Raw genomic sequence first — 12,332 nt, 5'->3', positions numbered from 1 at the left:
ACTCAAACCTTCTTCTCTGCTCAATTTCAGTGTCATCAAACTATATGAAAAACCACTTTGGAAAGTTAGTCTGGTTTTCTACTCCAACTGGCAAGTAAAGAAATTGTTTCTCAGTAAAAAACATTGAAGTATTTTGGAATACAAGCTAATGGGGTGGGGAGAGATGGTAGCTAGACTGGGTTCCTCATGTGCCTCTCTTGAATGGCTTAGTATGTTCCTGTCATGCACCTTTTTCACCTGTGTAAACCCAGAGGGGACAATGGGAATGTACTGGAGTTTTACTGAAGAGATCTGGCATGCTCTGTGGGACCTTCATTAGTAGTGATGAGGAGTTGGGAGTGGGGAGGACAAACTCAGCTTGAGGTGAGTTTTCAGAGCTGGTGGCTAGGAGAAAAAATATTTTTCTAGTTTTTGTAAATTTGTTACATTTGATCTAAAGTTACTGAAATACATGAAATGTGGAACCTCACAATGGTGCTTTTACAGTAACTGCCGGGTCGATGAACATGGCAAATGGTTAAAGGAAGCAATGTTGCTCATATCCAGCACAGAACTTTAAAAATACACCCATGGTTCTAAGGACTGCTCTCTGCTTTCCTGAAGATATTTTTCTGTTCAGGTAGATTTATGCCTGAACAGTAATTATACTGAAGGTTGGATTCTAATCTAAGTGCCACTACAGCAAATCCAGACTCCCTGGACTTTTTTTCCCTGTCTGTGAGATAGCTATTATACCTTTATCTGACTTCTAAATCCTATGTTTATGTTGTCATGATCATCTTGAAGAGTTTAATGGCTGCTTTCTTTTACACTCTGTAGTCTCAGGTATGAAATTGATTAGGATAATCTTGATTTGTGGTCTTAAATTGTCTGACAGTTGAATTTCTCCCTCCGACTTCTCATTCTCTAAGAGTGGGGTTTTGGGTGGGGATTTAGGTGTTGTTTATTTTTTCAAAAGAATTTTAGTTGCTGTACAGCATATAGTTTCTATTCCCTAGTCTGATGCGATGTATTCTACTCTCAATTGTGTAAGTGACCCATGCCCCACCCCCCCTTCCAAACCAACTTTCAAAACCCCCCAACCCACTATTATTCTAGATATAGCACAATGTTAAATCTAGAACTAGTGATTCTCAGTGTTTAGTCAATCATTTGAATAAAATAAGGAAATATGCTCTCTTATTTTTGACTTTTGTTTTTTCAACATCACTTGTTTAGGAATGTTATGTGATTTCCTTTATTGCTTATAATGAATGTTTTTTGGATTAATGGAATTTACTGTATGGTGAGATTTTTATTTCTTCTTCTACAGTCCTAATTTATTACTAGTACACTTTCATATCCAGTTTAGTGCTTGAGGTTCAGCAGGCTCCATCTTGCTAACCACCTACTCCCCGTTAATCGAGAATTTTTTTTGTTTTATCGAGTTTATTTTTGATGAAAAACTGTTCCTGGGTGGTTTGCTTTTAATTAACATTAAAAATGCAAATTTTTAGACTTTTACAATTTTTACAGTCATCTTCAATTTTCTCTTCCATCTACTTTATCATATTGTTTTAAAACAGACTCTTCTGTTAGTAATAATGAAGAGCAACTCTTAAATCAGGATCTGATACTTTTGACAGTAGCGGACACTTCCTTGGGCTAAAAAAGAATCTGAACAGCCACTGTGGGTGGCACTTCTTTCATCTAGAATTATATAGAATATGCAGCAGTGTAGTAAGAGCATATCAGGACTTGCTCATGCACCAGAAGCTATTTGCCAGAAGTGGTGCAGGGAAATTGGAATAAACACTTTGTGATGCTCTACAATGGCATGGCTATACTAATTCTAGTAGCTAGTCTAAGTTGAAAGCTATATTGAGCATCTCTGTGGCTTTGTAGTATAGACATGACCAATTTACTGATGAAAAACCTAGTTACCTGGATACTATGTTGATGAAAACCAAAGGCATGGTATACCTAACAGATCAATGCCTACCTTAAGACTCCTCAAGAGTTTTTCACTGTGTATAGATGATGTCCTGAAAAGCCAGAACCCAAAAGAGTAAGGAGGTCCCAAAGGTGGGCACTCTAAATTGCACATCACTTCTGAAAAATATTGTGCAATAGGACTACATGGATTTGTGGTTGCAAGCAAATGCCATCAGTTAGAGTATGAAGTATATTTATCTGTATTTAGAAGAATGGTTTGCTGCCCAATATGTAATCTTTACAGTTGCTTGATGTAATTTTCCTAGAATTGATTATTTTCCTGATTAGCTACTTTTCACCTTTTACATTGCATCATGTAACCTGAGAAAGGCATGTTTCAGTGGGAAAAGAAGAGATTATTATGAATGAACAGTGAGATTTAATGATCTTCAAGCTGTTAAAAACTCCTTAAATCTGATCCTTCTGTACACCTGACCAAATATTTATATATATGTGTGTATGTGTACACATACTACTTTATGCTGAATTCTGTATTTATTGAATAATTTGGGTATTTTCTAAGAGACTTAGCTGAAACTACTCAAGGTCACTTTCAACACTTTAGTTTTATTTTTTTGGTTCGGTGGTTCACCTGTGACACTCCCTTGTAGTCTGAAGATAGTTTCCTTCTATGATTTTAATTTTTTTCTTTGTTGGGATTTTGTGGTTCTACAGCATGAATATTTCTGTTGTTTTAAACTTAAATTAGTTGCCTGTTTCTCAAATTCAAATTCTCAAATTCAGGTAAAAGTTATGAGTGAATTTAGCCGTTAGCAACCAGACTGGAGTCAGCAGGATTCCTCACGAGGCTCAGGCATTCAGTGCACAGAGGATGGCAGTTCAGATTATGACCCCTAAAACATAAAGGTTTTTAGTTAGTGCCATTAATGTTTTCCACTCTCCTGCTGTTAATCCTACACAACTGGACAGTTCCTGACCTGTTTCTTTAGTGTACTCAGAAGTCAATTGGATGCTAGTGTAAAAAAAACGCAAAAAACCCAACAAAAAATGATGGTTCTCAACTTGTAGTCACTACAGAGCAGAATGTGGTAGGTTTTAGTGGCAAGCCTGCTGCATGCTTCTCTAGTCTTCGGTCTTTGGAGTCTATATCAGCATGCTGTGAGTCCTGTCATGGAGGATTAGGGAAAAACCCTTCCAGGAAGGATTACATGCATTCCTGAGCCACTGCACAAAGGAGTTAATTAGAGATGGGGGGAGGAAGGTGGGAATGAGACAAAGACTGTATTAGCCATCTAATTTGGAAGAAAACTGTTGTATCAAATCATGATTATGCAATCATTCCACCCTTGATGAACCTTCAGTAGGAGCTGAGTATTCATCAGACTGCATAAATTAGAGAGAAGAAAAAAAAAATCACATGAGGTCACCTAATCTGTCCCCTGGGGCCTGCAGTACAGTTTCTAATGCTTGTCCAATCTATTTCTAAACATCTCACATGATGAGGCTTGCCTCTCCACAGGTAGCTAGCAGGGGAATAATGTAGGAGTGACTGGGCAAAAAATAAGGTACTGTAGCATTCTTAGAACAGTGGCTGTGAGTCCCTGTGTTGAGTGTTTGAGCTTGCCTAGTAGTGACCTGAACAGACTGAGGAAAGTGTTATAGGTCTGGCTGTGCCATGGGGCCTTCCCTGAGCCCAGCCTCCTCACTGCTGTGAGTTACAAAAGGTTGCACCTACCACAGCCTTCCAGCAGCCAGTTCTCACTCTGGAAGCTCCTCACTGGTGCTTGTACTAAATGGTCTCTGTTAATTTAATCTCATTACTCTTTGTTACTCTCCCCTTTACTGAACTAAATAATTTTTCTGCCTTCCTAATGCTTATACCTATCAGATATTTGTAGACCCTAATCATATTCACACACACACACGCACCCCTCCCCTCTGCCTTAATCTTCAGTAAACCAAGTGATTTGTATTGGAGTCTTTTAATCTTTCCCAATAAATCAGTCCCTCTAGTCTCTTAATCATGTCTGTATCTCATACCTGATCTCCCTCCAATTTATCAATATTGTTCCATTAATGAGGCACTCTGACACTAACATAGGTATGCAGGTGAGCTGTAGTTACGTCAGAGACATAAAAACTTCTTAGTGGTGACCATCATCTGGAAGGAGGGGAAACAGTGGAAATGAATCTTGCTGACTAACTTGATTTGGATCCATCTCATTGTCTTTGTAGTCTATAAATGAAGATCTTTGCCATTTCCTCATTTTATATTTGCTACTCAAACATATTTGCTTTAGTAATGCATATTTGGATTCTGGATCAGAAATTAAAAAAAGTGTTATTGAGTAGAGGAGCATACAGTCTGTCAGCTCTTATGGGTACTGAAAGAATGTCTGAAATGAATTACATAAGAAATTTTTTACAACCATTTCTGACAGTAGAATTCCATGGCATAAATAATGGCAATTATTAAATGCAAAATGTAGGAGTAAATTGAAACCCAGTGTGACTCTCCTAGAGAAATTCTATCCACATAGTCAAAGCTTTTCCCTCTTGTATCTAAATATGTATATGACTCATGTTGGTCTAAAAATGGCAAGGTCATCAATGGGTGTTCAGCCATTTGACACACATAGCAAAGTAGAATATCTTCCTTTTCAGGATGAACAGTTAAAGTTCAGGTATGCTATGTGACTTTCCCAGAACCAAGGCTGCAGTGTGTGCATTGAGAATTGAACCTAGTTCCCTTGATTCTCAGAGGTGTTATATCAAAGCACGCTGTCTCTCAGTTGGCAGTTTGCTGTTATTAGTGGGGAAGTGGTAGCTTTCAAAAGACGTTTGAGGTTCTCAAAGCATTGAAAATTTGATTTCGGCTCAGTACAAAGAAAATCTTGCTTCATTACTTCTAAAGGCCAAATATTCTGTCAGCTTCTTGAAACATACAGATAAATTTTGCATGTGTAGGAGTGTTTTCATGGCTGTAATTTTTACACTTTGCCTTAACTCTAATAGTAAAGCAATCTTAATGTTTTGGCTTGCTTGACAAAGCAGGCTCACCAGTCTGAGAAGACTGAGAAACACTGCCTTCATCTTTTCTACCGATTTGTATTCTCTAATAAATCATTTCAATTCATTCTTCTGAATGCTACATTGACCTTTAGGAAATATGTATGTTGTGGTTGGAATGCTGAGTCACTATGCTGTGTCATGCGAAATCAATGAGATTTTTCTTGCAGTTCTAGTAGGTATAGCATCAAGGTAATGCTGCATAGAAATGGTGGGTTGTTGATCCAGGGCTGCTGAGCTGAAACATCTTTCTTCCCTTATTACCCGAGCAAAAAGAGAGAGGCTATGAAACACACAAGGGATATTTTGTGTTTCTTGGATAGATATGGCATAAATGGCTAAATAAGAAAGTATGCAGGGGACTTGTTTGGTTTCTAGGCACAAAATTTTAATTTAAAGTATTTGTATCAATTCATACTCTCGTGCAAGTACTTCTAGCTAAACTATAGACACATCTATGCAAAAGAAGACTAGGAGTTGGAGCTCTCACTCTGCCCATGTGATTTTCAGTTCTTTGCAGTTGGGAATATTTTATCACTGGCAGTTCTGGGCTCAGTGCTGTTGCAGAGATTGGCGTGATTCTCAGCAGCTTTCCAGAGGGCACTGCACATCAAGCTTAAGAAGTTGTGGGGGCGGAGAATGACAGCCAAGGTGTCTTGAGAATCTTTAGAGTCTGAGACCCTGAAGATACAGTGGTAGCCTAGGAAAGGCTCAAAGGACAATAGATTAGTCACAAGCTTTCTATTAAATCATTAAGTCTTCTGGCTCACACAACCAAAACTGTTTTTCATAAATGATGTACTTTCACTGCTCCATCTCTTGACACCACAAGCCAGTCAGAGTACAGTCCCATGTTGTATTTTTGGCTTTCTTTTCCTGTGCCATCTGTTATTTTGGTGTATTGTTGAAAGGTTGGTGTTGCTATTGCACATGTGAGAGTAAAACAGATAGACAGGGCATGCTGTGTCAGTAGGAGATGCCAAAACATGGGCTGAATTTTAAATTAATTTTCAGTAGGTTGAAGCTAATATTTTTTACAAGGTTTCTGGATTTGAGCAGAGTGTCAAAATGACACCTAATGACTGCCTTGATGGGCAGAGCTGGCTTCTGAGAGTTGTCCAGGTATTGGAGCACTCTTTCCCTTTTTATTCCCTTTCCTTCCATCCTCAGTTCAATCCTGCATTTCTCATGGGGCTGGGCTTGCCTATCTCATGTTCTCATTCGGTGCCTTTAGCTGGTTACTTATTGCTCAACCTTTGTCCTGTGTTTTGTTTTGTTCCTGCCTACCCCTCCCCTGTCATGGGATTTTGAGGTTCCTCAGTTCTGCAGGCTGAAGTTGGATGCTCAGAACATCAGCACTTTGGGAGATGCAGACTTACATAGTGTATTCTTATGTAGTGTGTACAGTTGGCCTTTCTGCATAATTCATGTGACTTGGGCTTCTTTTGGAAGTTTTTTCTTTTTCTGACTCTTTAGTCTTATCCCAGCAGGTCTGAATTCTTGTTTTCATTGCTATTCTGCTTCCATTTTCCCCACTGATTTGCAAAACCTGACTTCTGGCCTGCTTAGTTTTCATTCTCATCCACTCTTTGTTCTTCCATTTGTCCACTGAAAGAATTAATGATAGACCATCAGATGAGTGAGACTATGTATATTAAAACCACACACATTTTTGTTACTATTATGAAAGTGAGTACTTATGTAGGAGGCATTACATAGAAGTAGGCATGGTGAGAATGGGATGCTTTCTTGATGCAACAGAAAACCTGTCTAGAATATGCAATGCAATTTCCAGATATCTGAATGTCCAGGAAATGCTGGAATGAGTCCATATTGTTAGTAGACTGGAGGCTAAAGTATATGTCTTCATACCCTAAAGGATGCTGAGGAAAGATAATTTGTTGCCTGTTCGCACTCCTGTGAGACTACCAGAGCGGAGGACTGATTTATTAAATGTAATATTTTTTTGAAGAGAAGCTGAGCAGTGTCTTGAAGAGAGACACTTTTATTTTTTCCTTGTTTCCCTCCCCACCCCCCAACATATACATATTAATGTTCGTCTTGAAATCATGGCTGGACCCTGTATTGGATATCATAGTGCAGTCATCTTTACAATACATACGCACTGAGAATTATTCATGGAAACCCAAAGTAGTTGAGGTTGGAAATGATCTCCCTGCTCAAAGCAGGGTCAGCTAGAACAGGTTGCTCAGGATCATGTCCAGTCAGGTTTTGAATAACTCCAAGGATGAAAAGTTTATAACCGCTTTACACAGCCCTTTCCAGTATTTAATCACCCTTACAGTAAAAAGTTGTTTTTAAAAATAGTTAAATGGAATATACTATATTTCAGTTTGTGCTGCTGTCTCTTTCTTGGCCTTCCACTGAATACTGCAGAGTCTGGCTCTGTTAATCTGTACTCACTTCTGTCATGTATGGATACATGGATAAAATCCTCCTGAGCTGCCTCTCCTCTAAGCAGAACAGCCCCATCTCTCTCAGCTTTTTGTTGTATGACAGATACTCCAGTCCTGTAATCATTTTTGTGTCCTTTTGCTGGACTTGCTCTAATCTATCAGTGGTTTTTTTTGTGGTGGTGTTTTGTTTTTGTTCCCCACCTTATGGAGGGAGCTCAACACTGGGCATAGCACTCCATGTGTTAAGCATGGAGGAATAATCATCTCACTTGACCTGCTGGTAATTGTCTTCCTAATGCAGCCCAGGATGCCACTTGCCTTTGCAAGGGCACATTACTGGCTCATGGTCAGTTAGTTGTCTGCCAACTGGACAGCCTAGGGGTCCATTTTTGTAAAGCTGCTTTCTAGCCAGTCGACCCCCAGATCATCATGGTGTATTGGGTTATTCCTCTCCAAGTGCAGGACTTTCCATCTCCTTTTGGTGAACTTGATGCGATTCTCGTGGGCTAATTTCTTCAGCCTATTAAGGTCCCTCTGAATGGCAGAGACGATCCCATGTGTCAGCCACTCCTCCCAGTTTACAGTTTATCACCTGCTAACTTGTTGAAGGTGCATTCTGCCCTGTCATCCAGGTCAGTACTGGTGCCAGTATTAACCTTTGGGGTTACACCATCAGTGACTGATCTCCAGCTGTACTTCATGCACTGATCATAACCCTCTGAGCCTGGCATTTCAGCCAGATTTTTGTCTACCTCACTGTCAATTTATCTAGTCCCTCTTCAACTTGTCCATGAGAATGTTGTGGCGCACAGTGTCAGAGGCCTTGCAAAAGTCCAGAAATAAAATCCACTGCTCTTCATGCACCCACTGAGGTAGTCATCTTGTTTTAGAAGGCTTCCGGGTTGGTTAGGCATAATTTCAATACCTTGCTGTCTTAAGAGCTTGTAATAATATCCTATTTTTTGAGATCTTATTTCAGTATCTTATTGTGAACATATGCATTACTTTGAAGACTATTATATATATAAAAAAATCTTAATAACACCAGGAATATGTGTCTTACAACAGGAAGACTAACTGTCTAGACTTCCAAACTCATAGGTTTGTCTTCTGATGTAACAGATGGCTCAGGTTGCTGTCTGTACATAAATATAGTAAGTCTTATGGATGTAGCAAGATTTAAACACTTAGTGTTTTCTTTCTCAGCTGAACAGAATGCAAGGTAACTTCAAAGTGCTATTTTCTCCCTTTTTGGCAATTTTTAGGATGTGTTTTTTCCTGTTATAGAGGAACTACAAGAAAGGATGGTGTATATTTAATATTCATTGAGTTGTAAATATTGTCTGTCTGTCTCTTTATTATTGCTAATCAGAACTGCATAGTTCATTTCTCCATAAGTCACAATGAATATTTACCCTGGAATGTGTCATTGTTCTAAATGAATTTAAGGCTGCCGTCTCTTGCCAGTAGGACATGTTTCAAGAGACATCTGTTTATCCTCAGAGTCTGGACAGTAGAAAAAATACACAAGGAAACTGTTCTAAGCTTTCTTGTGGAATGTTGTATGTAAACTAGACTTTTTAAAACCTTCTCCCAGTTGCTATCACTGGTGCATCTTTAGTAGTAGCAGAGGTGTAAGGGTACTGGAACAGTTTACAGCCACTGTCTCTCAAGCTTTATTCACTTCAGGGCTAGATATCTTTGCTCTTTAAATGCCACTGACCTGACTTTCAGTGCTGCTAGCATTGCAGACTGCAAATATAGCTACACAGATGTGAAACAGTGTTCAAAATTGTCAGTGTGTAGTCTAGCCAAAGTCATGCTATCTCAAGCAGAGCTGGACAGTTATGTAAAAAGTGGGGTTTTAAAAGGTTTTTTTCAAATTTTTACGGAAATTAATTTGTATTGTGTTCAGGCCCCTTTTATGATAACTCTGTGATATGTTTTTATTGAAATAACAGTAGTAGTATCACAGAATCACAGATTCAACTAGGTTGGAATGGAACTTGAGGGTCATCTAGTCCAACCGTTAACCTAGCACTGACTGTTCCCAACTACACCATATCCTTCAGCGTTATGTTGACCCCACGCTTAAACACCTCCAGAAATGGGGACACTACCACCTCCCTGGGCAGCCCATTCCAACACCCAACAGCGTGTTCTGTAAAGAAATGCTTCCTAATATCCAGTCTAAACCTTCCCTGGAGCAACTTGAGGCCATTACCTCTTGTCCTATCACTTATTACGTGGTTAAAGAGACTCATCCCCAGCCCTCTGCAACCTCCTTTCAGGTAGCTGTAGAGGGCAATGAAGTCTCCCCTCAGCCTCCTCTTCTCCAGACTAAACAATCCCAGTTCCCTCAGCCACTCCTCATACCACCTGTGCTCCAGACCCTGCACCAGCTTTGTTGCCCTTCTCTGGATGCTCGACTCATTCAATGTCCTTTTTGTAGTGAGGGGCCCAAAACTGAACACAGTCATTGAGGTGCAGCCTCACCAGTGCCTAGTACAGGGGCAAGATCCCTTCTCTGTCCCTGCTGGCCACGCTATTGCTGACACAAGCCAGGATACCATTGGCCTTCTTGGCCACCTGGGCACACCGCTGGCTCCTGTTCAGCCAGCAGTCAATCAACACCTCCAGGTCCCTCTCTGACTGGCAGCTCTCCTCCACTCCTCCCCAAGCCTGTAGCACTGCTGGGGGTTGTTGTGGCCCAAGGGCAGCCCCCGGCATTTGGCCTGATTGAAACTCCTACAGTTGGCCTCAGCCCATGGCTCCAGCCTGTCCAAGTCTCTCTGCAGAGCCTCCCTACCCTTGAGCAGATCAACACTCCCGCCCAACTTCGTGTCATCTGCAAACTGACTGAGGGTGCACTTGATCCCCTCATCTAGATCATCAATAAAGGTGTTAAACAGGAGTGGCCCCAAAACCAAGCTCTGGGGGACACCACTCGTGACCAGCTGCCGACTGGATTTAACTCCATTCACCACAACTCTTTGGGCCTGGCCATCCAGCCAATTTTTAACCTAATATACCCTTCAAATATATTTGAAATAATTTTAAATTTGGGAAAAATTACTTTTTTGGTATCACTCCAGTTGCTTATGCCTGTCTACTTATGATTGAAAAGTAAATTGAATGAATGGGGAGACCCAGCTTGTTGTGAGTATTCAACATTTGTAGGCAACTTGTAATGATGATACTACAAATAATTTTGAGCCATTAACAGTTATGGAAATAATACTCTGTTCAATACTCTCATAGTACTTTATGAACAGGGAAATGTTTTAATATATTCATTTTAAGCCAATTTTCCTAGCTCTTACCTCTTTACCTGATGAGGCCATATTTAGGATGTGAGAATGAGAGTTAATTCTCCCTGGCCTGTTCAGTACACAATGCCTCCCATAAGACAACATAAGTGTAGTAGAGGTGAGCACCACTGTGGCAGCTGTACTATAATGGGGGAAATTGTATCTGCCTGTATCCCCCCTGAAATTTCTGCCATGTGCAGTGCTCTTCTCTGTCCAAGTTGTTGTGGACTAACATGATGTTTGATGGAATGGTGCTGTTGTTCAAACATTGTCATGGGTGTATTATCTCTACATACGTCTTTTGTAGTCAGGAAACTGCATCTAGGCACCCATTCTGATGAGAGGAATTTCATATGGGAGATTAAGACAAGAAAATATAGTTATCTCGCATTAAAACTACTAAGGCGTGTTTGGTTTTTAAATACTGAAGGATAAGTTGACAGCTATCAATTCATTATGGAGATCTAGGGGGACATTTTTGCCACAGTTATATTGATAATAGCTGATGACCTCAGTGGACGTAAGTTTGTACTCTCCATTGTCATTGAGTATGGATGTGCTCATGTATGACGGATACACTTGTAGGAAATGGGTGTTAAATAAAATAACCACAGAAGGTAGAGTTCTGCTGTCATTGTGATTTAAAAGAGAAGTGATATATAGAAAATGATGAATGCCTGTTGCAGAAAGCTTTTCATACCCTTTCCCATGCTTGGAATGTGTTTCCTAAATGGAGCTACTATTTCCTTTACCCTGCAAAGCCTGTCTCAAAGTTTTAGGTCTTGCTTACTTGCTCTCTCACACTTTTTTTTTTCATCTATCCCCACACTGACATATTATTTATCCTTTTGAAGGATCCATGAAAAGGATACATCCATGCCCATTTATTCTGCCTTGCAGGAAAAAGCAATGAATGCATAAATGATGTTACTCTACATCCAGGCACTGCAAAGAATTGAAAAATGGATTTTCAAGTGAGTGCACTGGAATTTGATTGGAAAAAAAAAAAAAATCTGTAAATTAAAATGGAATTAGCCAAAGGTGTAAACTCTTAATTCAAACTTGAGCTTAGACATTTAATGTTCACCTGGGGAGGTTTTTTTTTATTTGAATTGTGTTCTTACAGGATTGAAACCTCAAACAGAGCAAAACGAGTGTGGCCAGTGCACCCAGGACAAACAGGATGGCAATGATTTTACCCACCTACAGGGAAGTTTTGAGCCAGTAGGCTTTGATAATCATAGTGTTGTTTCCAATAGTGAAAAGTTAGAGAGTGATTTGATGTAAAAAGACTTCCTGTAAAACATGCAAAGTGATCTATGAAGATCTCAAGGGGTTTGTGTGCCTTTTTTCCCATGTATCTCATTAAAGAAGATATAAAAGTAGTCTTTCAGGGTTTTGGGGTTTTTTTACATAACTTTAAAAAGAAAGAGATATTTGGGCAGGTGGAGAAAGAGGAAACAGATTCCTGTTTTTTCATTGAGTAGGAAAGTCTCTTCCCTGACCACATACAGTGATAAGTGAAAATGTAATGAATATAACTTCAGTAGAATTAAAGGATAAAGCCTAGTAAAGGAGAGGAGAAGACTCATTCGAAAAA

This window comes from Athene cunicularia (genome assembly GCF_003259725.1).
Source record: "Athene cunicularia isolate RWA chromosome 6 unlocalized genomic scaffold, athCun1 chr6_part1, whole genome shotgun sequence".
Taxonomy (NCBI): Eukaryota; Metazoa; Chordata; class Aves; order Strigiformes; family Strigidae; genus Athene; species Athene cunicularia.
Note: the sequence above shows the minus strand (reverse complement) of the source record.